The sequence below is a fragment of the Canis lupus genome, chromosome 8 (assembly GCF_048164855.1).
Source record: "Canis lupus baileyi chromosome 8, mCanLup2.hap1, whole genome shotgun sequence".
Taxonomy (NCBI): Eukaryota; Metazoa; Chordata; class Mammalia; order Carnivora; family Canidae; genus Canis; species Canis lupus.
This window is the reverse complement of record NC_132845.1, coordinates 33,486,530-33,514,277: the sequence shown is the minus strand read 5'-3', so window position 1 is coordinate 33,514,277 and position 27,748 is coordinate 33,486,530. Positions and strand designations below refer to the sequence as shown.

The following is a 27,748-nucleotide window of genomic DNA, read 5'->3' as shown; positions in this document are numbered from 1 at the left end:
GTCTATATCCATCTGGGGAAAGTGGTGCTGGTGGCATGATTCCCGTGTGACAGCATCCAGCCGACTTGGTGTCAGTGTAATGAGGCCAAGGAGCAGAGCTGAAGGGGCTGTAGGGAACAATGTGGGAGCTGTCAGCTGGGTGGTCAGACACGTGTGAGTAATCAAGTACAGCAGTTCTGACAAGAGAGAAGCCATTCTATTCATATTCCTCTATTCTCAAAGCACTGATTATGGGAGTGACACTTGCTCTTGTCCAGTCAAAGGAAACACTACTCGAAACGTCATTAAAAACAAAGCCACGTTCATTTTGAAGGAGCCTATGTTTGCAGTAGGCAGAAACCCAGCTAGCCTGAGAGAAATAACAGGTGGCTCAAATGAAGGGACAGGAAAGCAGTGCCCAAATACTCCAAAGTTTTCAGCTTTTGCAACCTTAAAAAAAAGCCTTTGCTTATGTTTAGAAAGGATGAATTCACCGAGAATCCCACACAGCCAAAGGCTGGGCATCTTTTCCCAAAGCGATCATTAGTGATGTATTGAAATCCTATTAAGGTCAACACCTTCCGACACAGGCACAGGCAAGTGCTCATAAAAACGGTGCTGAGGAATCGCGGAGTTTCTCATCTGGTATCAGAAAATGCACTTGTCTAGTTTAATAAACAGGTGCGGCCTCTACTCTTTTGCCCGAGGTGAAAGATGGTGCTCGTTGGAAGGCTTAGTCACACACGATGCAGCACACACATCAAGGTATCAGTCAGTGTTTCAGTGTGTATGACACTATATCAGGAGGAAAAGCAGCCCAAGTGTTTATCCAGCACGATCCCCCAAAGTACAGACATGCACCTCTACGCATGCCTCATGCCGTACAGACCTGGGAAGTGCTGGGACAACCGCACCCAAATGCCACCAGTGTTGAGCTCTGGCTGGTGGGAGTGCAGGTGGTCTTAGTAATTTTAATTTCCATCTTTATGCTTTTTACTTTTTCCAAGTGGCCAAGAATAAATAGGTAGCCCTTTGAAGATATTAAAAATGTCAGTAGAAAGAACTGTTGTTACTTGAGAAAATAAAAGGCATGTTTTACCGAGATGGTCAAGGTGATGCAAGTAAGAAATGATCCATGTGACCAAATTTTACCATCTTTCAGTATTTGTGCCATTCATATATATTACTAGTCAAACTCCCAGTTATCTTAAATGTCTACAAAAATGATCCCCGAATATGTTCCCTAACTGGGATTTAAAGATAAACTTGAAACCACACCCCCACACACACACCTCCACACACACAATCTCGGGAAAGACAGAAGAGTTCCTGCACAATCCTGTAATCCTGAGGAAGCCCCAGACACTGGGACTCCTTGCCTTACGGAAGACTGCCCAGCGTCAGGTGTGGCTGGAAGCAGCAGAGCCTCTGAGCTAAAGGGATTCGTAGTCCGAGGGCCCGCCTAGTGTGAACTGGTAGAGAGGATGCGGGGCGGATGGACGTCTTACACCCGCAGGTCCCAGGAGGACTGGGCTGGAATTTCTGCCCACCATTCCCGTAGGGGCTCTGAGGCTGGCCTCACTGCCCTGAGAGAACCCACTGCAAGCAGCTCGAGTCTGCAGGAGACCCTACGTGCCTGTGCCGCGTCTGACCTGCTCATCGTGGCTGCAGAGTCCTACTGAGAACTGTCCCTGGGACCAAACTGATACCCAAATAAATTATTCACTCAACATGCAGATAAAATACGTCTTTTGTTCTCTGCCTTTTTCTGAACGGTGGGCATGTGCCTATTACTTGTAGATGGTCCAGGAGGTCGGTAGGTGGGAATGGACACACATGGACAGGCTGGAGAGTGGGAAGTGAGGGAGCAGTCCCTCGATGGCCTCATCTCACTCCTGAGCACGAGGAGGCGGAGGTAAGGTGAGATCCTGAGGGCAGGGGTGAAATGCCTGGCAGGGAAAGGGAGAGGAAGCTAACAGGGGACACGGGAAGGAGTGGCGGCCACCAGGCCGCAGCAGCCCAGCTCCTCCACCAAGGCTTGTCAGGCCTTCGACACCTGCTCTCCCCACGGGGAGCTCCAGCAGGAAGGGAACGGGGACTTGGCTGGGTTTCTTCCTTCAAAGATACACTATGTACCTGGGGAAGGGGGGCAGGGAGGGGAAGAAGCAAGAGGGGCCAGCTGAGCCGGGGGACCAGAAGCACCCCCTCCATTTTTCATCAGGCAAAATGTATTAGCTCTTATACTCTTGGCATGTTGGCCACATGGAGGTGGAAAAGACCGGGCCCTGAAGGAGACTAGAGACTTTTTTTTTTTTAAATTGGAAGATAACCAGTTAAATTCAGAACATAGGCTAAAGGAAAAATCCAGATGGAATCGAAATGGAGGGATGGAGGCGAAAGACCACCAAAGAAGAATGCAGGTAGAAAGAGTTGGTGTTCTTTGACATGACATGGGACTCATGAGTGACAGTCCGTGTAGCCGAAGGCAAATCTGTGAAACAGGCACATTCTGAGGGGGAGGGAGAGCAATGCTACAGGCCTTTGATACTTGGCCTTAGGAATCTGAGTACCTGTGACTGAAAGGAGATAATTGTGTCATTAATTCACATTTTTTTTTTTTGAGACAGAATTTCAATGGCTTGGAGAACTGTGTAAAACTAAAATATAATTTGAGGTTCCTGTTTGTCAAGCTATAGCTAAAATGTCTCCTTAGAGACTTAATTTTTCCTATATATACTTGGCAGGAGTGTTCTAAATATGGTCTAAGCCCTCTTAGGATTTTTAAACAGCAGGGATATTTAAGTTATGACAAATAGTTTCTGAAATCACACAGCAGTAACTTTTCTTAATGATTTTTTTTTCCCCGGGAATCACTGTAATTCACTCTTGTCTGTTGTGGCCTTGCTGTCACCACAACTACCTCCTGACAATGTCGAACCAAGTCTTGGGAGGTGATTTTATAATAGGATGAAACAAAGCCATTTCCCTGTTAATGCCAATGTCAAGGCAAAATGAATCGGTGTCAATAAATTCAAGGTGAGGAAAACAACATTATGGAATCAAGAGAATGTGCAAAATGATGACGAGTCATTTAGGGATGCCAAACTCCAAGTAAAAATGACTGCTAATTTTCAAAAATGTATTCGCTACCGCACCAGGGACCAAACACTTGATTAAGTGCTCCAAAATACATCAGCAAGGTTCAGGAGGGACAAGTCATAAGGCCTACCTTTTCAATAAAGTCGATGGTGACCCATTGCAACTCACATTGTCCTTTCTCATTGATACATTCCTGAGACATCCAATATTTGAACTGCAAGATGTGGTGTTTTACTGCTTACCGTGGTGGTGTCTAGGAGCCTGGGTTCAAATACTGACATCACCACTCATGGCTGAATCTGAGTCTCTCTTTTTTCATCTGTAACAGAGGCCATCTCAGAGATGTCGTGAGCATGAGGGATCATTCAGCTCAATGATTATTATTAAGAGTGCTGTAAGTGTGGGCACTGCTCAGTGTCCTGCGATAAAAAGCCAGACTGGGAGAGCCACAGAAATGGTGTTTATGTTCATGAATTTACGTCTCTTTGGAGAACATAACTTCACACAGGGTATGCTCTTGTGTCTTCTGGTTCACTTTCATTGTTAATAATTTCTAGCTTCTTTGGGGCTTAATAAATACTTGCCAATTTGAAAAACAATCCTCTTTCACACTTACGGTTCCTTACATAGGAAAAACAACGGCTTACCTGTCGGGAAGAAGATCTATTTACTCATTTTTCTTTAATGAAGAGGAAAAACATAAAAGCCGCTTATTGAGGAAAACATTTAGCTAAGACAGGGATGCTAGACAAGCTCATGAGTGACTTAAATAATTTTATGCAACACAGCTTTTACTAAAACTAGACTTCAAACATGAAGCAGAAGGAAAAGGTACTTAGTTCTTTTTTAATATCCAAAGGAACTTTTTCTAATTGGTTAAGAAAATGGTGTAGGAATGAGAACAAATCCAGAGTAGGTGACCTGAAGAGGGGGAATAGAGTCACTGCAGGCATAGAGAAGGATGTTTTAAGGCTTCTCCTAAGAAAAGCACAGCTGTTGTGTCTTGGGAGAGAGGTGAGCTAGTCAGCCCAAAAGCAAGAGGCTAGCGAACAACGTGTAGAAGCTGTGCCTCCCGGGGCTTTCAGATCCAGCGGCAGAAAGAAAAAACAAGTAGGAATTGGTTTGGATGCAATTGAGAGGCTGTGAACATTATTTAAAACACAGTGAAAAGATGTTAGCCCTCCCTTTGAAGCTCACTAAGGTGTACCCAAGGTTAGACCAGGCAGGCATGAACAAGATTTGGGTGGGCTGGTTAAAGAGAAATCGCACAACTGGCTTTGAAATATCTTGTTCTGACACATTTCACTTTCTTCAACATTCCTTTTTCTTATTTTTGAATACACATGCTTTTATATTAATGAGTTATTCTAGGATATAAACCCCACAAAGATAAGGATCTGGGCTGTTTCGTTCCTTGCTGCAGTGCAATGCCTACAACAGGGCCTGGTACCAGATTGTAGTCAATGAATATCTGAGCATTCTTGAGTGAGTGAATACATGAATTTTATAGAAAAGAATCACATATTTCATACTCATTGCTTCCTTTCTACTTCGAAAATACCTTCCCACTGTGTCTTTTCTCTCTCCCAAAATCAAATGCGCAGGAATGGCCAGATTGAGTTTCTCACAGAGCTTATACAATACCTCTCACTCATTGGATAATTTTGTAGTCAGAATCCCCCACGACGTGCTGAGAATCTCCTCCTTGTCTGCTTTTACTGCACAACATAAACTTTCCAATCTTGGCTAATCTACTTATGGTCTTAAACGTGTGCGCACACACATACGCACACAAATAAAAGTATCATTAAGATACCTTTGCATATGTCATCTTGCCAAATATTTCCACTAACCTGGCAGGACAGATTATTATTATTATTATTATTATTATTATTATTATTATTTCCTTTTTGTGGGAGATGTGTGGTTTTACCAAAGCCCTACCAGCAACCCAGCAGCAGAGACAGGACTAGAACTTGGGCTTCTCTGACCCCAAGTACCATTGGTCCATCCTGGCTTTGTGCCCTTTAGCTGCTACATACTGCTCCCTGAATCAGAGCCCCTGCTCCTGGTGTGTCCTTCCCTAAACTCCCCACTCAGCCGTAGAAATCCAGCTCATGGAAAACGCCTACCATGAAGATTTCTCTGACTGTTCCAGCCTTCAGACACCAGTCCTGTTTTTGAAGACAGATATAGATCTAGGCATAGGTATGAATGTGGATACAATTTGAACAGCGTGGATTTAAACCCTGATTCTACCAAATACTTGCTGGGTGATCTCATGAAATCACTCAACCAATCTTCATTTCATTCATAAAATGCAGATCATTTAATACCTGGTATCCACTTCAGAGGACTGTTACGTAGATTAAATAGATTAGTACATGCAAGGCAACCACAACTGTGCCTGACACACAGAAAGTCCTTCGGTAAATGTCAAAGTTTATGTGACTCTTCAAAACCTACCACAGACACCCCTTCTCCATATGCATTTTTTTGTCTCCTCCATGAAAACTTGAAATTTGAGGGGAAGGCAGTGGCTTGCCTCTTTTCATCATCTGCACTAAGTAGCATGGTGCTTTGTTCAGAGTGGGCAGTCTCTAAACATTATTTCTTGAGGGTGGTGGGCATCTCTTATCTTTGTATCTTCTGACATCTCTTTTATTTTTGTGTTGTAAGCGTCTATTCTATTGCCTGCCACATACCAGGAGATTCTTCAGGGTGGTTTTCTCCGAGCGATCTGTGCATTCCTAAGATGATGCAAGGGTTAAATCATTCCTGAGACTAAAATTGAAAATAATCTGAGTTTCAACACTGACTCCAAGTAGTAGTTTTAGTCATGTCCCTTTCCTTAGTAGCTTTTAATACCTTTTGCTTCTGTTTCTTTTAATTCTTTGGAGAAAAGGGGAACAGCGAGGAGAGAGGGGCAAGGGAATTGTGGGGTTCGGTTGATCTAGAGAGAACTATACACATAGAACTCTCCAGAGATGCTGCGCTGGTCCTTCTCAGGGCGGGGGTGGAAGGTCTTCAGCTCTGCTTGTTTGGGAGTACAGACCACATTTAAAGTTTAAAGCCTTCAAAATCTTAAATTAAAACTATATCTTAGATTTAGCTTCTATCATGGCTATTTTATTCCAAGGACCAGAGGATGAATAAATCTCATGTATACCCTATAAAAGAGTGTGCAAAAGGGTGGACAGGGTTTTGCACTCTACAAATTCAACTTTTCTGACTTCTCCTGAGGCCAAAGCTAAGACTCTGACTCAAACAAACATGTTTCTTGTCACCGGCTGTGTTGCTTGGTTTGCTGTGTGATCCTATATGGATCACTCTATCTCTTTTTATATTCCAGGGTTTTAATTGTGTTGTACCAGTTGATCCATGTAGGTCTCTTGATTAATCTAAAGTCCTTTGCTCCCATCCCCCCCCTTTCCCTGGGTTCCTGCTACCTGTCACTGCTACATTAGACCTTTCATCTGTGTCCAAGTCACTCATTTCCATGCATTGCTTGCTTTCTATATTAGGTGCCCTTAACTAGTCACATCTTCTGAATATCACTCCAGTCTATTAGAATGTTTCAGGCAGGTCTCCGACCTGTTCAATCAGGCAATTCCTTTGTGCTAATGATGTTGTTGGTTATAAATCTTTATGCTTGTCAGATCCCCCTACAATGTTTAAATGCTCTAATACCTTTGTATGCCTATGGCTGGTTTGGCTTCAGCAAGACAAAACAGGGCAGTTTATTCACAGGTTGCAAAGAAAGATAAGATTCACAAGGGTAAGGAGTGGGCAACAGAGGTTTTCTGACAATTTAATAATTTTTCAATTTTCTTTTAATCTAATGCTTAAATATCTAAAAATGTCTTAATATTAAGGATTATTATAATACTATTTTATTTTAATTCATCAATTCTATTTTGTGGGAATAAATATAAAAAAGAAAACCACCAAAGAAACAAAGGTACCATGAACTGAAATTGTCTATTTTCTAGTATTAGAAAAAGAATAACTAATAAGATGAAAGTTTATGATGAAGAATTATGCCCAAATATCAAGATAAATGAGTTTGTATGATCAAGGTATAAATTACATGATATAGATTTATTTTACAATGCTACCATCAATGGATCCTTAGCTATACTGCCAAGAGCAATACTGTGAGAATAATGTGAAAAGACTGACCACATGAAAAAGCAAAAGATATTCAGTGATTTCCAACCTTCATTAGTTTACTTTCTAAGAAGCACATAATGAATTCACATTGATGATGGGCCCTTGCCTGATAACATCAAAAGGAATGATCAATGCAAGCTAACTGGGTTGGGAATTTAGCTCAGGACCTTCTGGACTGGAGACCAGTCGAAGAATAAATGAAGACCTGAGTTGGCTGGCATGAGGGAAAGTGAGAGTGAAACTTGATTTCCTTTTTTTATTTTTTAATGGATCTGAGAGATAACCGGAAGTCACCTGGTAAAGTTTGTCTCTAACCCACTCTTTAGGAGAAAGAGGAAAGGCTGTGATGTCATACAAAGCTGGCTCAAATCTTGGCTCTTGAACTCACTAGGTGTGAGAACTTGGCAGGGCAATTTCCTCCCCTCAACCTTCCACATCTGTAAAACAGGCACATGTTCCTAGCAGAGTACTTCTGAAGGTGCAATTAGGTACTGCATATAAAAAGCTTACCAATAAATGGTAACTATTTTGATTACAGAGAAGTCTAAATGAGATACAATTGTCTATGAAACATCTGTCCAGTGGCAAGAGTTTCCTAAATGTTAGTTCCTCTTCTCCTTTTAAGAAATTAAAAAAAAAAAATCTCTATGTAGTCCCTTTTCCTGTTTGGTAACTAAAAGGAAAAGCACATGTTGATATGTCATTTTATGTGTCACTTGGTGCAGAAGGGATGGGGTGGGGTAGAGAAGGGGGTTTAGTTGAACCACAATAATGACAAAAGCTAACATTTATTTATTGAGCACTTAATCTGTGTCAGGCATTATGCATCAATTTATTTAATCCTTTTAACAATCTTATAAGATAGGTATTCTTATCCTTATAGTCTTATTATAGATTAAGAAACAAACACCCAGGGAAGGTAAATAATGAGTCTAAAGTCACATAGGTAGTGGGTGGTAGAGCCTGGGATCCCACCCAGTTCTGGGGACTTGGCCACTTTGTTTGGCTGCTCTGCTTTACACTCCTATGCTGGAATGCTATCACTGCTACTACTTCTGCCCCTGTTTCCTTCTCTACCAAACAAAACCAGTACAAACCAATTACAAGGCATCCAGGTGGTGAGGGCAACAGAAAACAGAGTATGCACATCTCGGTTGCAGGTGACCTCAACATCCAGATTTAATGCTGAGTTTCTCAGGGAGGGCAAGCACCGACTACAACAGGTCCCGAATCCATGCATTTTCATTACCTGCTCGCTGCCAACCAAATCCAAGCCACGACAACCTTTAGCCTGGCCTACTTAACTGTCCACTTGTTAGTTCTAATCTTGCCTTCCCCTTCTTGCCCTCCTATCACTCATTGTCTTCAGAGTAGCCAGAATCATTATTATTATTATTATTATATTTCTTTTCCAGAATTATTATTGTTTAATTGAAACCCCCATATCACGCCACTCTACTGCTTAATATCCACTACACTTAGAAGAAAATCCACACCTCTTGTCCTGGCCTGAAGGGACAGGTGATCTGTTGCCCATCTCCCTCTCCTACCTATCTCAGCCCCTCTCCCTCTGATTCAATATGCCACCTACACTTTCTTCTTCCCATTTTTTGGACTGGCCAAATTCCTTCCTGCCTTCTGGCTTCTGCAAGATGTGTTTCCTCTACCTAGAATACTCTTCCCTCAGAACTTTCCACGGGTGGCTCTTCCTTGATACGTAGGTCTCGCCGAAGTGTTACCTTCTCAGAAAGGCCTGGCTAACTACCAGTCTAAAATGGTTTCCACCCACTGTTTACCCCCTCCCTTAATTCCCATCTGCCTCGCACCAGCAAGTGAGTTCTTGAGAGCAGGGTCTGTGTTTCTCTTCCTATTACCATATCCTCAATTTTCAGAAGAGCACCTGGCACAGAATTCGTGCTCAATACATTTCTTGAATACAGTGCAGGCTTCTATGGCTTGTTTCATCCAGTATCCCTCCTTGGAGGACCTAAAAATATGGCAGGAATAATGGATTTTGTGGAAGCTCTCCTGGCTGGGATGGATTTTAATTGCTCCTCTACCCCAGGATTAGATAAGCTCTTCCGACCTTCTGGGCTTGAAGACACGATGATAACTATAGAGCACAATTAGCACCCCTGTGCATCAGGCCGCCAGGCCCTCGAGAGTTAAATATCATGAGCTGTGTCACAGTGGTGGTGTTTAAGCAGCCTCGCTCCAGGGGAATATTATGCACTTGGCAATCCAGTGGAAAAATCCCCTCAGAGAAAAGATCATTCCTCCTGATGGATGGACAATTTCTAGCATCGGTTTCCACAGCTAGGCTACTTCCTAATTTCTAATGTAGTATAAAAGTGAAAGCTGAAGGATGTACTGCTTTCAAAAAAAAAAAAAAAGAAAGAAACTATCAAATAATTACAGCTATTATTTCAATAGAACTGCCGTTCTTGCTGGCAGTGAAGCTAAGATGCTAGGAATATAAATATTTGTAAGAAGTCAATATTGAACCATGGGCCATAGAGGAAATAATTTCATATCCCAAACAGGAACTATTGGATTTCTTCGGGAGATTTAATTGCCAAAGTTATTCCAAATTGTAAAATCTGTCCTGCCTAATAAATTATCAGCTCACCTCTAAGTAAGAGAGCAGAGGAACGATGTCATAGTAAAAGAGGCTGCTAATGACCCAAGAGTGAGCTCCTGGTGAGTTGCCAGCTTGGCACTGTGCAAGGGCATGGCTTAGTGGCATGGCCCTGGGCAAAGAGACGAGCATCATGACGAGAACCAGGACTAGCCATCTGTGACACCGAGATGGGTCTCAGCCTGCACACTGATTGTGCTGAGAACTATGTTTTGAGGTTTTTCTCTCCTGGCAAAGCAAATTGTTTTCTACTCTCAGTGTTCTAAAGAAACAGAGATGGACAAAGAGCAAAATGAGAATGGATTAGCCACCACTGCACTTGAACCCATCAATGCATTTGTACATCTGGCTAGCTGAGGGCAGGGAGGGTTCCCTATTTGTGGTTTTCCATCTCCCCACTGGTAAATCCACAAGCAAATAATTTGCTCTGGGAGTACCTGGTTGGCTGCATCTGAAAATGCTGCTGTGAACCCTTTTCTCCAACATTCCAAAGCTGTGTATTGGAACAGCTCCTTTGTGCCAGGTTCTAGGTTAAAGCTCTCCATCCCAAAGGTGTTTCAACAAGCTCACCCCTGCTGGCTTCCCACTAGCATCACTGCATAATGGATTTTGTCAGGAGAAACTAGTGGGGAGGCTAAGGCCTACCCCTATCTGTAAGGAATCATTAATCTTTACTGTGAATAATTTCACAAGACTTGACTGAATAGAAATAACTTTCAATTTGAGAATTGAAAGTACAGCTTTTTTCTCTTGGCAACTTATTTTCCACTCCTTCCTTGTTCCTGCCCTCACCATTCCTTTCCTTTTCTCAGGCTGACAGCTATGTCTACTGGCAAGGGTATTTGCAAAGACTCTCCAGCAGCAATGAATGCAGAAAATGGGATCTTCAGAAAGTATATATTCTATTTTGAAGCTGAATGAATAGTATAACCTGAAGCTAGTGGCCTCTGTGTTAGGAAAACAAAACACATCACAGCAGAACCTGTTTTTTTTTTTTTTTTTTAACAAAGTTTTGGGTTTTACAAGGATATAGGAATAAAGTTATCCTAAGTTTAAGACTCAGAGCAAATTAATCCAATTTCTAACTCACTCTTCTTGAACAATATATTTATATCTTTGCAAAGCTGCCTAAAAAAAGGCAATAAACTTTTTTTGTCTTCAATACACTTCAGGTAATAATAGGTATGTGAGCCAATGCTATACAAAAATCCAAGAATGCCTTTTTTTTAGAAGTAAAAGAGATTAGTAAAAATAAGCAATATGCATTGAGAATGACTTTAAAACAGCATCCATCCAACTTCCTGAACTGTTCTGATGCCTTTTGAAACTATAGAAAGTAGAGTACAATTAGGCAAAAATTAAATTATATTCCTTAATAGGGGATAACACTTCCAACTTGAAAATAAAGTTTACATCCAACAAATAGGATTCCATATATGTAGGAAAATCAGAAATCAGAGCGATAAGTCTGGCCCACTGGTTTTTGGCAAACAAAGTGTTATGCAAGAACCCATCATATAGAAACTATAACTATAGTAATGGTCATGGTAAGATATCACAGCTTTCATTTCTTTTCTTTCTTATGCCGTGAGTTGTTCAGGTTCAAAAAGGCCATCAGGTTATTTTTTTCGGTAGCTGTTTCATTAAGACTGTTAATATGTGAATTAACTGAATTTGCAGGTCTTTAAAGGAGGAAGCTGTGGACACTTTGCTCATTTCTGTCCATGTCACAAACGATACCTATTTTTTAGTTTTGAGCCAGATGGTCAATGAAGGCAGTGACCTCAGTAATAGCCAATGTAATTACCTACTTTATTTTCATTGAAATTGAAACTTCATTGAAAATAATTTTGTCTCTCAGTTTATTTATAGGGAAAAGTGCTTTTTACCTTTTGAACTTGAAGACTACTGGGCTGAATATAATGGCTGGAGATCTCCTTTAATCGTCTCTAATGGCTTCAGAGCAGGCTAAAGTTAAATTTAAAATGATATAGGGTTCTTTTGCTTCCCCCAGATTGGCAGTTCCTAATTTTAGAAGATTGCCACTGGAGTGGTATAACAGTGGAACCAATGTGCCATCCCCATTAATCTAATAGATTGAAAGTAAGGGGATTTTGAACTAGATTTTTATTATACTGTGTTTTTTAATATTTGACATTAGACATATAGTGAATAACGCTCCCAAACTTTCATATGAGGACAGACTAGAATTGAATATACCTGTTTTTGGGCTATTGGAGCAAGTGAGATCAATTTTTAAAAGTAAACTGAGTCTTTTCCTTGAATATTATGGATAAAAACATACCATCCTGGGGATGGGCTCATTGTCTAATATCACTAAGGAGTCACTAATATATAAATAAAAAGAAATCTTCAGAAAAATCTCCTTACACTACTCATAACACAAAAATCCAAGAAATGAATGTTCTGTTCTGCTTCCTTAGATATTATGGTAAAGTATTAGATTCATAATTTCCTAATACCTTAGGAGGCGAAAACATCCTCACACTACAAACTCATAAGTCTACTGATATAAATAATTTATTCTGGCAGCTTATGTATGACTCAAACCGCAATATTTATAAAAGAATGTTGCAATTTTCTTGTTACAAAAAACTCAATAAAAGATAAATTATTGTTAGATAAACCCCCAAACAAAGTAATCTATTTGCCTCTTAGAATGTTACATGAATATCTGATAGACACATGTATGTCATTAACTAAGCACAATATTCAACAATATTCCCAAATTCTCTGCTAATTGAGCATAACACATTAAAAGTAACCATGTTGAATGGGTGCTCGTGTCTGTGTGTTTCTACAGCACTGAGCAGAGTGCCATGCACATGGAGAAATGAGAAACGTGCAAATGGAATTCAAATGCATTGCTACCAGACTTTTCCAAATATGTGCTGTTCTTCATAGTTAAAGTGTTGGATAGAGGATTTGGTACTAAAAGAACCAAAAATGCATACTGGAAAATAAGCTGAGTGACAGATGTATGGTGTTTCCTTTCAATCTGGATGCTGCCTACTGGACTTTAGTTTCCTCCAAGAATGCTCTTCTTCCTTTACCTTCTTTGTTTGTTTATTTCTTCTTTCTTTTTGAGAGAGAGAGAGTGCGAGTGTGCATGAGAGCGAGGGGAGGAGCAGAGGAAGAGGAAGAGAACCTCAGGCAGACTCCATGCTGAGTGTGTAGCCAGACAAAGGTGTTTGCAGACCAATATGAAACCAAATGGAACTTCTAATCCTGGGCTATAGGATTTCTTGGTTGGTAATCTATTTTGGGCACAAGGAGTCAATGAAGTGCAGTGTGGTATCTGTAGATACATCGAAGGCTAGTCTAAAATCCAGCCAGGAGGGCAGCCCCAGTGGCTCAGCGGTTTAGCGCCGCCTTCAGCCCAGGACGTGATCTTGGAGTCCCGGGATCGAGTCCTGCGTGGGGCTCCCTGCATGGAGCCTGCTTCTCCCTCTGCCTGTGTCTCTGCCTCTCTCTCTCTCTCCCTCCCTGTGTGTGTCTCTCATAAATAAATAAATAAATAAATAAATAAATAAATAAATAAATAAATAAATCTTTAAAAAAATAAAATAAAATCCAGCCAGGAGTCCCAGTAAGCAAACAGGCTAGGCTCCTGGGTGGGTCTACTTGTTTCTGGTGGGAGCTCTTAGAAAAGCTTAGTTGATTCATTTGCTCAAGAGAGATTTTATGATACCAGGGCCTTTGGGAGGAGGCATGGACTTAGGACAGATTCCAAAGCCAGTCTGAGTGAGACAGGACTTGCTTGTGTCCACTGTGTCTAAATCCCACTCTTCCTTGGGACACCTGGGCGGCTAATTGGTTGAGCGTCTGCCTTTGGCTCAGGGCATGATCCAGGGGTCCTGGGATGGAGTCCCGAATCAGGTTTCCTGCAGGGAGCCTGCTTCTCCTCCAACTTCCCTATGTCTCTGCCTCTCTCTCATGAATAAATAAATAAAATCTTAAAAAAAAAAATCCCACCCCTTCGCCTAAAGTTTGAAAACAGACATATGGATATCTGGTTGGTGTCCAAGGGGTTTTCATTTTGTTAAACCCAGGCAGCTGAGTGAGCCTATGACTTAGCAGATCACTCCACTTCTGGCCTCAAGTGATTTTAGGATGCCTTCCACTATACTACTTAATTTTCTTTGTCCTTCTTTGCTCACCTCCCTTTTCATGAGATGGTTTTCAGTTTTTGAAGTGAAATGACCTGCCTCCCATCATGATGGGTCACTGTGTTCAGGTCTGGGTAACATTCTCATCTCTTCTAAAAATGGGTGCATCTTTCCAAACCTGATCGGAGGGGATTCCATGACACCTACTCAAGTTTTTAAAAATCCTGTTTAGAGCATTTGCAGCCACTATATCAAGCCATCTGCATTTTTCTCATACATCCTTCCAAAGAGATGACAGGCACAGGACACGAGAGCTGAGACAGTGTCTGCCACCAGGGGCTAATGATTTGATGATGAAGAGAATTCTTGCCATTCCTTGTCTCCAGGGCAACAGAAAGAGCCTGACCATGTAGTCCTGACATGACATCATGAAACAGTTGCTACCACAATCAAGGCTTGTCTGCACATCCTTCCTGCCATGCTACCTAATACTGTCACCTTATTTCACTGGAGCGGCTGCAATGCAACAGCAGTTACTGGCCCTGCCCATCTGAGAATATTGGACCTGTAAAGTGAATCAGGCATTTATTACTTTTCACAAGTGCTAACACAGCTGGTGAAGAATAAGCCTGCTGCTTTAGAGACGATGGGCACCTTGCTGTCTCCAGCATCCAACACTCTGTTTCATTTGATCCCGAGGAGCACCAACCTAGGTTAATGGACAACACTGTGAATAATGACTTTTTATTGCTTCTAAAAATCATCTTGCAAGTGTTTGATGTTCAACAGTCTTCCTCATTATATCTCATTTCTCCCCTCGCCTTCCCTGCGAGGCTCACCCCTGAGCTGCTGTAGCTCAGTGCTCTGTGTGCGGCACCTGACAGTGAATACATGTTGGTGGCCTGGAAAGGAAGAGAACTGGGTTTGGCCTCCTCCTTTTCTCTTTTAATTTTGTGACCTAGACAGTTTGTTTTACCTCTCTAAGTCTGTAAAACTCAGAAAGTGATATATTCTGTTACAGGAATGCTGTGAAGATTAAATAGGATGATGCAAAGTGCTTGTCATGATGATGATGTTGGGATAAGATTATTTCTGTTGTCATATCTGATCCGGGCACTAAGTATCTGACAGCTGTTTATGTATGCTGTTTCCTTCTTTGAAGTATTAACCTGTGAAGTGACATGGGGTGGTCTACAGTGGGCTACAGTTTGATGTCTTTATTTGAATTTCTGACTGGCTTGAGGAATTGGTCAGAGAGTCTTTCCATGACCAGCTTGGGTGATTTTTCTGCGGGAAATGACACAGGATTTTTGGCTTGAATTAAATGATTTGCAACCTTACAATGAGAGCCCATCTCATTTGTTAACACCCTACCCTATGCGAGATGCAACCTCTTCACAGCAGGGCCTCTCTGTGTCCTTCTAGACAGGGGCCTCAAGAGCTGGGAATCTAAGAGCATAGCTTGCTTGTCCCAAGTGAACGTGGACCAGCTGCTGATTCTGAGAAACAAATTCACTGCACATAGAGGGCAGTAAATAAACAACTGCTTCTGTTAGCAAATGATAAGCTGATAGTGGAAGAGAGTCAGTAAGCTTTGTCAGTCGATGCTTGTTTCTGTCCAGAAGGCTCTTTCTCTGTTGTGTGGTGGTGTTTGTGTTCATAAACACTCCTATTAATGAATACTGAGGCTTCTTTCCATCTCACCAAAAGCAAACTGACCCTGGGGCTGGGCTATGGTCCAAGACTAGAACACTGCAACAAGCTCCTATTACCCTCCTAGTTCCAAAGGAGGATTGGGCTGACGAGTGTGTCTATTTTGGAGGCACAGCAATGAGTCTGCATGGCATATGGGACCAGGGGTCAGATCTTTATCTTGATTTCATAATAGCTCCACTGCCTTACCAATTGCTTGAACGACTTAAACTCTCTGAGCCTTAGTTTTCTCATCTCTAAAATGGGTATGCTATAGGGAAAAAGAATTGAAATAATATGCACAAAGTGTTCAAGCATGCTTACAGCACATGGTGTGTTTATTACTGAAATATTTTTGAATGCAATTTAATCATGAGGTCTTCATAATACTGGTGTATTTATTTGTAAGTCATTGCAGTTTGAAAAGAAGGACACAGTCAGCAGGAAAGCTTAACTACATTGCAGGAGCAGAATTGGACTTCTGTTGGCCTGAGGAGAGCCCCTGAGGGTGTTAGTCATGATCTCTACTTGTGTTTTCAAACACATTTTTCAGTGAGTAATGCATACTCTTGTAGCTGGAAACTAGGCACCTCCTGAGGGAAAGAAAAAATCCCCCGCGAACTCCCGTCTGCTCTTGAAAAGAAATGTGTTTTCAGTGTCCTTTTTGACTGTCAGTTTCCTGATGAAATTTTTAGAGAGTCGTGCTCTAAAGGAACATTATTTTCTGCCCTAATGTTAAATTTGGAGTGAGAAAAGGGAGTGCCTTGCCATCTTGTTTAAAAAGTACAAGATTACCTCTACCTTCAGATTAACAAATTTGAAGTTGACTGTGCTGTCCCACAAAACAATAAAATTCTAATATGAAATTGGACACAAAAGAGAACTCTTTCTTCTACCATACAGATGCTAATGTTTGGAGAGGCTAAACTCATGCTGGAGAAGTGAGCCACAGTGAATGGAAGCTCCGTCCCCTCACTCAAGGGCCTAAGGAGACTATTCAAGAATTCTGAGCAAGGTGGGGAGATTCAGCATTTCATAGAACTTGGTCACTTCCCCGGGACCAGGGGAGCAGACCTGTGATGTTAGGGCACACTTTCAACTACTTATCTTTCCCACAGCTCCCTCCCCCAGGGAATTTCAGAACATCAGAGAATCCATGTAAAGTTCCCTGCCCACCACCCAGACACTTCCCACTTTCTACTGATGACTTCTGAGCACACATAATTAATTGTCTTGTCAAATATTGTTTAAAAATCACACTTATGATTGGGATCTCCACTTACAGATTTAATGGCTCATTGACGGTTGCAAATCCTCCCAAGCTCCTTATCAATTGCAATTACTTACCGCAATTTGCTTATAGTGGAGCAATACCAATAACAGCGATCAGCTGTAGAGCTTACTGCACCCCATTACTGGGCTCAGTAATTCACAAGCATTGCCTTTGGTTTCCTGAGAACTCTATGAGACGAAATCATCTCTTTTTCAGAGACGCACAATCTTCGGTCAGAGAGGTTATATAATTTGCTCAACACAGGATGAGGCGGGGCCAGGATTCCAATCACTATTCAAGACAGAGCCACTCAGCTAAAGTAGACCTAGAGTAGTTTCCAGTTTCCTTTAAAACCAGACTCTTTAGGAGGGCGCTGAGTACTCTGGACAGGAAACTTGGCTTCACCCCATGATTTTATGTGCTTTACCCCAAACTCAAATTTAGTAGCCTCTTGAAGGGCACAGGCTGTATAAAACTTGCTTCACATCTTATATAGCACCTATTATGACGCAGGCTTCATAGCAAAAGGTCAGTAAATGTTTGATTATGTGCTGATGAATCCCTCAACCGAGGGTCTTTCCTCCTACCCTGCTTCTTTAGAGCTTGGTACTTCTTACACCCTTTCTCCCTGCCCTGATAAATTCTTCCTCAACTACTCCAGTACATTCATTTAAAACATAAACTAACATGCCAATATAGTGTACAGAGGGACAACACATTTCAAAGGCACAGACTAAACCCAGATTGTCTGACCCTGGCAGTGAGTCCCCTGTGATCCTGCTGCGAGCGACACTAACATTTCCCTCATGCTCTCCTTACTCTTTGGAGGTTTTGTTTCCTTCTCATTTTCACATTTTGTAGTGACACTGCTAGGGCTGAGGAAGTATTAACTCATCTTCTGCTCCTCGGTACCTTTGGTTCACCTTAAAAATTCAGCCTTCCTTCTTCAAGGGCGGTATGACATGTGGTTAAATTGTTACTCATATTATTTCTTTTAATCTTCTGCAGGAAAAAACAACCTTATTCCCTTCAAAGTAAGAATCTCAATTTGAGCATCTTTGTACTGTAAGAAGAGAAATCTGAACTTTGCTGAAAAATAGCACATAGCAGGAATTTGCTAAGAATAGCAAATAAAAAAAAAAAGTCTCCTGAGGAGTTCTAAAAAAACCCAAAAAATGAAAAATAAAACAAACAAACAAACAAACAAAAACACCAAGGGGCTCTGAATGCATTTCTGACATACAAATCCCTAAGGGTGTCAACAGTCACTAAGCTGAAAATCGTCAAGTATCTGATGGGTCTGGTGATGGCACAACAGATTGTAAGTGTCTAATCATCATCACTCCTGAGAAACTGGTTTATGTCCAGGTACAGAACCCAGTCTGCTTTGGTTTGTTTAGGAGGTCACCATACTTCAAGACCTGGCTAGCAGGCAGGCATTTTAGCATTACAGGGTAATTTCCAGGATTTAAGATGATCCTAAAATTGACAAAGAAGTGCTGCTAAGGGTCAGGTGAATTTAATGGATAAAAGTTTATAGTGAGGGCTTTATTTCTCTATTTGGAAACTGCAGAACTAAGAGGTACTGCTTTTAGACAAAATGTTAACTAAAATTTTGCATCTGCAGATGGCAATTAAGACTTGAAACATCCAGAAGAAGATGACACAATGAGTATGAAATCCCATTCATTTTTTAGTATTTTTAAAAATTTTTCCAGGAAGCAGCCGGGACTATGATCACTTCCATTTTTATCATGTCATTTGTTTGGATTGCTTTCTTAAATTTGTTGATCCAATCTCTACCGTTTTAAATGAAACTCTGAAGGCAGGTACCATCACTTACAGTTTTATTAACTCACCATGTGTCCTTACTGTGTGACAGAAACTGGGTTAAATATCAGTATGTTATTTAATTCTCACAGATAGTGAGGCAGATCTGATTCTTATTGTCGTTTTACATGAGCAAATGGAGGCTGAGTAAGGCTGACTAGTAGTACAGGACTGTAACCGTCTCACACCAAATATTTGATTGCCTCTACAAGAATCTAGGCATATTAGCCTAGGTTGCAAATTTACATTTTCTTTCATTATCTTTAAATTTCTGCCATTGCCCAAATGTTCTTACTACTTTATCCTAAGACTTTAAAAATTAACAGGTATAATGTATTTTAATAATCCCACTCATTTAAAAAAAGCATAACTGAATATAAACATAATTTTTGAAGAAAAAGGATAAAGCTATCAATGGGAATAAAGCAGCCATATTTTTATCTTTATACACTTTCTTACTCTCTTAGAAATATTTTATCAAGACAAGTATGCATGAAGAAGTTGATTTTTAAAAATGGTAATTGGGAACCTGATAAAATATACTTCAGAGTAATGCTAATCATGTGTGTCAAGATAAAGGAAATTAAAGTAGCTTAAGTTTTCAGTTCTCTTCAGAAAAATCAATTATAAAGCAGTTACGCTGCTGACACTAAACAATAAATCCCTGGATTTAGTTAATAAAAAAAGCCTTCAACGTTTTGAAGGTTTTTTTTTTTTTAATCCAACAGAAGAAACTCATAACATTGATTTTTTTGAGAAAGAAGGGGCTATTTATATGAGGTATCTTTGAATCCAGATATATTCTTGATCTTAGCCTGTATGGATTAGAAATCACTTGCCATCTAGGGAATATGTCTTCATAAAGTTGCCCATGGTTTCCAGTGTTTCTGGTCTTGGTTGAGTGCCCTCTTACCTCAGACTCTAACGAGGAGTGGCAAATTGGAGCCCACCTTGCATTCACTTGGGGTTCAGAATATCGAGGCAAATTCATGACTGGCTGAAATCTCTCTGACAACGTGCAGTTACTGAGAATGTAGTCCTCAATCCTGGCTGCGTCTTGTTATTGCCTGGGGATTTTTATAAAATACAGATGTGTTCCCCCCAGAGAATCATACTTAAGTATGCTAGAGTGGGGCCAGCGATAACTATTTCATTTCAATCTCAATTAACCTTTATATAGTCACTGAGATGTTCACAGTCTTGTCAGTTCCTAGTTTTGGACGATTAGAATCTTGCTGTCATTCTTTCCCTTTTGTTCTCATAAAACCAATGACACAAAGGTTAAAGCCACTGAGAAGGAAAGTTTTTCAACAAGAGCAGTTCTGCTCATCGCTTTTCAAATGAGCAATTAATAATTCATAACAATTAACTGAGTTATGAGTTTCTCTTTCAATACGTTTCCAAACATGAATAGATTAAATGGTAATTGCCATCAAATTTTATGTTCTATTTCATGTGCCCAATAAAAGTTTATCTTTTGGAACTCACTTTGTATTTCCTTTTGATATATTCATAACCAAATGCAATATACTATATTAAAATATTTATTATTAACCTATCAAATATTAACCACTTTTAAATTATATGGATGAAAGAAAACAAATAGGCTACTTGCTTAAGTTTTCATGATTCTCCTTATTTTAATAGGATTTGGATTTGTAGAATACATGCTGGTAAAAACTGATGACATGAGATACTCTACGAGTTCCTGCCCCTTATATAATTTTTACCAAGGCATAGGTTTGCCCTTGGTTTCCCAGCCACCAACATTCTGTGAACACTAAGTAATAAAAACAAATAAACAAAACACCTGGGCTTTGGAATTAGCCTACCTCAAGGTTAAAATCTACACTTTCCATGTCACCCTCTAAATTCTCAATTTTTAATGCAAATATACACATGATTCACCTGGAAATCTTGTTAAAATGCAGATCAGGAAATCCAGGGTAGGGCCTGACATTTTCATCTCTAACAAATTCCCAAGTGATGCTGATGCTAATTAGTTAAAGGATCACACTTTAAGGTTGCAAGAATCTAGATGACCATGTGCAGGTTAGTTAGCCTCTTTGAGCCTCAGTTCACTTACCTATAAAGTGGGAATAACTGCTAATGGGGTTTTATACAGATTAGACAAGTCACTGTAAATGGCCTGGCGTGGTTCCTGGCACATGGCAAGCTCTTAATTGTCGCCATTGTCTTCTTTATTAATTGCCATAAGGAGAGCCCTAAACAGTTTTCACCTATGGCTTAAAATAAGTGCTAAACTAGAATATGCCTAAGACTCGAACTCATATATAAGATTCGAAGATTATAGGCTGGAGCAGAGATTTCTGTGAACAGAAAAATGAGCTCGAAAAGTAGTGCTGGAGATTGGTCTTCTCAGATTCCAACAAGAGTGAAGGACTCTGATTTGAGACCTTTCTGAATGCTAGCCCTTTGAGGGCAGGGTTCACATTTTAGTTGTCTTTGGTACTAAAATTTAGCACAATTCCTGGCACACAGTTGGGCTTTCATATTTTAAAAAGGATGACAGTATGAGTGAATGAATTAGGAAATGAATAAATGAATGATTGCATGAATAAGTGCATGAATCAGACAAACCTCTAGGCAGCCCAGTTTGCCGGGGAGGGGGGGAATTCAAAAGATTTTCCAAGACTCTGTTAAGAAGCTCTTCCATCACCTTGGTTAAATTGAATTTAGTAACCAAAGATGAACTTGAAGGTCTAGATTTCCCATAGAGTATGCTACGATCTGACCTCATTTGTTGTATATGAAGGAACATACTGACCACGATTGATTTAATCATGTTTTGTTAGGCCTATCAACAGGTGAAACACAAACTCCTCCATCTCAAGACTCTAGACAGTCTTTAGTAAAAATGTGACTTCAGAAATTTCAAAGCCTGATATGATCAGATATGGTTCATAGCTCATATCCAAATGCCTATATGTAGTTTAGCATCCTTGGTGCAAAATCAGCAACTTTAATTTTTATTTTAATTAGAAAGAAGAGGGATGTGATATCTCAGTAAAGACCTCATAATACAACCAAATATCTTCCACATGGGCATTTGTTAAAACTGAAAATGCAGTGATTGTGACATTACATCACTAATAAACTGCCAGATTATCCTGGTAACAAGCCCTCCTACAAACTCCCAAACTTTGTCTTTTTGTACTCAAAATTATGTGAACAATGTAGTTTGTCCATATTATTGATCTTCATGCTAAAGAATACAGATTAACTAAGTAAGACTAAGTCCATAGGGTCAAAATACTAATTAAAATGAGGTCTAAATGTGATTCTTAAAAATAATTACATCAATATTTCATTATTTTTGTAGTTTTTGTCTCTGAGACATATGCCCATTTTCCCCAGAGAGTTGTAGCTCAGAAGAGGGAACTGCAATGCATAATACCTATGCTACACTCTTGCAGAATATGGGGAGGGATTTTGTAAAAAATACATTTCAGCCACTGTTTCTGTTTTAAAGCATCCAGCGATGTCTGGATGATCTTGACTGCTAACTAGGAGGATGAGTCTGTGATTGAAGTTGGATGCAGAGCAGATGAATCGTGTGTGGGCCTGAATTTCTATGTGTATGTGCCTCTTCTAGGTGAAATCGAACTTTATAGGAATTTACATCAACCGAGTCAATCGAGTAGCTGGGTGATGGGCAGTAAGGAGGGCACGTGATGTAATGAGCACTGGGTCTTATGTAAGACTGATGAATCACTGACTTCTACCTCTGAAACTAGTAATACATTATGTGTTAATTGAATTCAAATTTTAAAAAAGGAAAAAATCATTCATATACAAAAAAAGGTAATCATTTTGTACTAATGCATACCTCTCCTTCCCACCTTGCAGCAATAGAAAACTGAAGGTTGAGTATAATTTTTAAAAACAAAAAATTTGACAAAGATGAGATGAAGAGCACACAGCCCTTAAGTAGAGATGGTCATGACATAATTCTATTCCTGCAGATAGAGCCACATGATCCAGAACGCCCTGGGTTCAATAGATGCAGTTACATTCAAAAGAGTATTGGACAGAAAAGGCAGAGGTTCATGGCACTGACATGCATTTTATTTAGAATAATTACCTCTGATATTGAAGCCGAGGGTAAAAAAAAAAAAAATTCTCGACAGGTTCTTTAAGTATTTTTTTTCTTGTGCCCTTGGTGTTGTAGCTGATATTATTACTATAATTCTTAGTAGAGCTTTTTGCTGATATTCAAGGTGATGGGTTGTTCTTGCAGAGTGCAACAGAATGATTCCTCACACCAACATGAGCAACCCTGATTGGATTATGGCCACCCTGACTTCTCTTTCATTAGTTGCTGATTGTACTAAATTGATGCTAAATTGACTTGGCCAGCTCGTAAGCCTTTAAACACCTGGCAGTGACTATGCCTGTGATCTTGTCCTGGAAATTATATGGTCACAGCCTTCATGTTTCTGGAAAACCTAACATTTTTCTTAGGGTCAATTAGGGCCTGGTAAATATGAATCAGCTAGACCAACCCCTTGTGATACCTACATCAGGATAGAAGACACACTTTAATGAAAAGTGGCACGTGTGTGTTTCCTTAATGTTCTTTTCTGTCTTCTGCTTCATGTTCTCTCCACTGTATTAACCAGGTCCTCTGTTTCTTCCTTTCTAACTGCTGTGTGACTTTGACATAAATAAACAGGAGCCTGCCTCCTGTTTACGATGGCCTTAGAACGAAGAAAGGTTTTTATATTTTTAAGTGCTTGAAACAGAATCAAATGGAGAATAATATTTTCTGGCATATGAAAATTATGTGAAATTTGGGACGCCTGCGTGGCTCAGCAGCTGAGCATCTGCCTTTGGCTCAGGGCATGATCCCGGGTCCTGGGATCTAGTCCTGCATTGGACTCCCTGCGAAGAGCCTGCTTCTTTCTCTGCCTGTGTCTCTGCCTCTCTCTCTTGTCTCTCATGAATAAATAAATAAAATCTTAAAAAAATACATGAAATTTAAATTTCATTGTCCATAAATAGTCTTTTTTTTAAAAAGGCATCCCCAAAAATAAAGTCTTAAAGGAACATAAACACGTTCATTCATTTCAATGTCATCATGGGCTGATTTGGGGCTACAGTAGCAGAGCTGAAATAGCTGCAACAGAAACTGTATAGCCCAGGAAGCCTGAAATAATTACTATCTGACCTTTCATAGAAAAAGTTTGCTGATCCCTGGAATAAATCACCAAACCCACCATCTTAAGATTAAAAATGTTAAAATCCTATAAAATGCTGCAGCAAACTCAATAAATAAATATTTCCTAATAACTGGTTTGCCATTTTCAGACGTTCGAGTTGGGGGAATTACCTTCTTTAAATTTCAATTTTTTCTGTTTCTAAAATATGGAAAATAGTTGCTACCTCCCTTGGAACATGGGGCTAATGCATACACATTCCTGACCACAGAAAGTGCACAATAAATAACCATTTTTATTATTCTAAAATAATGATTATTCCTCAGCACTTGGTCCATATGCAAGGAGGTCAAACCGTTTGTGAGCTTTTGGGATCATAGAATTTCAAAACAAGGAGCCTGAGAACACCCAAGCCCTGTCTAGGACTTCATATGAGATGCACACAAGAGGCTGTGGTGTTCCGTGAACATTCCTTGGAGAGCTGGTAACGATCGCAGCCAGAATCAGGATCCCCGATTTCACTGCATTTACTCCTAGAATCTAGTCATCAGGAGACCTGCCACCCTGGTTTATCTGTGGTTCCTCTGCCCCAGAATTCCATTCTGATGGAGACAGGGGACTGAGTCTTCACTTAAATATTTTTCTCCCACAAATCTCAAGTGGAGCAGTCCTTTTCCAATTGGGCTGACATGCTTAGGCATTATCTTCATGTACGCAGCTTCAGAAGATGGAGATTCTCTCTCTGTCTCACACCCACACCCACACCCACACCCACACTCACTAGTGTGTAAAGAGTGGCTCAGGGTGACACTCCAGGTACATATTGCTGAAGTAAGGAAAGGACTTCATGTAGTGTATCTCTGCCCAGCCTCTTGATCATCCTATGAACAGACAGGACCAGGCTGTGCTTTGACTCTGAGTTACTAGGAGATAAAGTTGTACCTGCATCTCTCCCTATCTTGGCATCTCACACCCCTTTCACTGGTTCTGTGGTGGGAAATGGTAAAGTTTGGGCATCCTTGTCATTTTCACAATTGTCTTCAAATAAATGGGGAAACAGTGCAGATAACCAAGTAAATATGGAAAGCTTCTCACCGGGGTCAAAACTGAGACCCCTCTCTGAACTGGGCCCAGGGCAGCTGGGTAGCAGGCAAACCTCGGGCTGTCAGGAAGTGATCTAGAATGCTATTATATCCAGTGGACAGTATACCCACTATCTCTGTGTGTCTTATACCAAACTCCAACAATTCAAGAACGTCAGGTTTTAAATGTGTTTAGGATATGACCCAATTGTGAAGGGCATTCCGAACAACTCACTCCTCTCAAGCTGCTCCCGCCTTTGCCTCTTAGGGTCGCTCCAAATGGAGCCATTAGTGGTGTGAAGAGTTAAAGCACTTTCTATGGCGTGACTCTAAGCCCTGGACTCTCCTGCTCACAGGAGGTATCAGGTCCCTGATGTACATGAGGTTGGGGGGCTTTTTCTACCAATCTCAAATTAGAGTTAGGTTAAGAATGGAAGGGAAAAGGACTGGAACTAGAAAGTGATGGCTATTAGCATGACTGAGTGCTTCGGCCTCGTCCTGCTGAATCAGGAGAAATTTCACAACTGGCAGTAACCCTGGGGTTTGCTCTTCTAGCTGACAAAATGAGCCTTCTTTCCCCCCAGGAGGACTACCCAACACATTTGTAATGCCTACAAATTGCCACTTTCTATCTTCTGTCTTCCTAATATTTTCCTTTTTAAATTACCTTAGGGAGGCTCCTATTGGTTCTGTTTAACGAGCACTTCCTTCCCACCCTTAGGAGTTGAACAACAGTAACATCAAGGGCCCTTCCAACTATTTATTTTTCATCACTGTTATGTATGTGGTACTCAGCAAGGGAAATGAGACTGTTGTCCAAGTTGCTAGCAAGGAAATTAAAAACTTGGATTCAGTGATGCCATTCATGTTCAGTGATAAAGATATAAGAGCCAAACAAGTAAAATCGTGTCTGGGACTGCAAATGCTCTGAAGCATTACAGACATCCTTGTTTAAGTGACATGCCACCTGTCAATGGATTCAAAATGTGAGGTCAATTGGTGAAATGTAAACTGGACATTTTAATGTAACACAGCAAATAGCAGGAGACTACAACCAGAGGTAATTGAAAAACTACAAGTTTGATTCAAGGTATTTGTCCAGGAAGGTATAATCTTCATCTCAGAGAAGCAATTGGAAGCATCATCTTAATAATCACAAGTTGTCAGGCCTGTAGACATTAATCTCATACTAAAAAAAAGAAGAAGAGGAAAAAAAAGAAAGCCTTCTGATCTATAGTAGCAGAAAAGCTTTGATAGGAACCAAAAAAGGATTTATGGAAGTTCGAAGCCTGACTCTTGGAAACCAAAAGTGAGGACTGAGAACAGGGCTGGTGGGAGGTATGAGAGTTTACCCATTGGAAAAGAGAGGTGAGCACAGAGGACAGCTAAGTGGCCAAATTAGTTCTTAATACAACTTGAACTAAATATCTTACTACACCTTCCGTTGGCCTATGAGATTGCTCTGAAAGAGCCAAAAAGCTGGAGAGGTCCTAGAGGTCTTTCACTCAACTGTTTATTTAAGCAGGAACTCGCCAAAAAGCAAGCATCACTCATAGGAGCCTGTCCAGCTTCTCTTTGAAGTTTTTCAGAGCCTGAGGATTTATCGTTATCCAAGGCACTCTACTATATTTTCTTAGACAGCTGGAAGGAATCATTGTTGGAAAATGCTGAGCTGAAACCCAGCTTCCTTTTACCCACTGGTCTCCATTCTCTCTCTGAGCCAACATGTCCACTTGGTACACAAGAGCCCTCCGAACCCTGGTTGACACCTGTAATGTGTCAAGTCATATGCTTCCTGACCTGCTTCAGCTGGCTTTATGAAAATCCCTTCATCAAAGACAGAACTTTCCTACATCACTGTCTGCTGCCTTAGAATGTGGTCTCCAAGCTCTAGACTCTTGATGTGGGCTGCTCAGGGCACGTGTCAGAGGACTGTAACTACTTTTGGTCTTTGTTCAACCTGAAATTGTGTTAGTTTCTTTGCTACTCATGACACACTGCTCTCTAGAATTGAGCTTGAAAGTGGACTGAGATTGCCACATCTTTGTCACCTGGACAACTGTGAACACAACTTCAAGCCATCTTGCATATTTGCAATTTTTATTTTTAAGCCTTAATTTGCAGCAGTGTCTAGCACATAGTAGGGACTAAATAAATGTTTGTCAAAACCCCATTGGGAGCCCTTGCATAGCTATGTTTATTTTAGAAGTCTCCTATTTTCTCTGTGTAGCCTATTGGGAACAATTTGTGCTTTTATTTCTTAAAAAAAATCAATGTGTGTGTGTGTGTGTGTGTGTGTATGTGTATTTATTTATTTTTTTATTTTTATTTTTTTATGATAGTCACAGAGAGAGAGAGAGAGAGAGGCAGAGACACAGGCAGAGGGAGAAGCAGGCTCCATGCATCCGGAGCCCGACGTGGGATTCGATCCCGCCTCTCCAGGATCCCACCCTGGGCCAAAGGCAGGCGCCTAACCGCTGCGCCACCCAGGGATCCCTGTATGTGTATTTAAAAGTATCTAAGATCTTACTTTTTTCTCCCTAAGGATATTTTGAATTTTTCTTAAGGTTTGGGACAATGTCCCTTAAAGGTTTTCATTAACATTTTTTCTCTTAGGTGATATTAGCATCTCTGTGCCACCCCAGAGTGGTAGTACCAGTTTCCTGACTGCT

The 27,748-nt window shown here is 40.6% G+C and overlaps 1 protein-coding gene and 1 long non-coding RNA gene across 2 annotated transcripts in view; one reads left to right on the top strand and one right to left on the bottom strand.

Annotated features, from left to right (window-relative positions):
* NTNG1 (netrin G1) overlaps positions 1 to 27,748 on the bottom strand; it is a 316,142-nt gene that overhangs the window by 9,902 nt on the left and 278,492 nt on the right. The window lies entirely within an intron of this gene.
* Positions 14,418 to 18,171, top strand: LOC140637588 (uncharacterized). Its single transcript, XR_012034673.1, has 3 exons — positions 14,418 to 14,941; positions 16,615 to 16,726; positions 17,993 to 18,171. It is a non-coding gene; the product is annotated as an uncharacterized lncRNA (long non-coding RNA).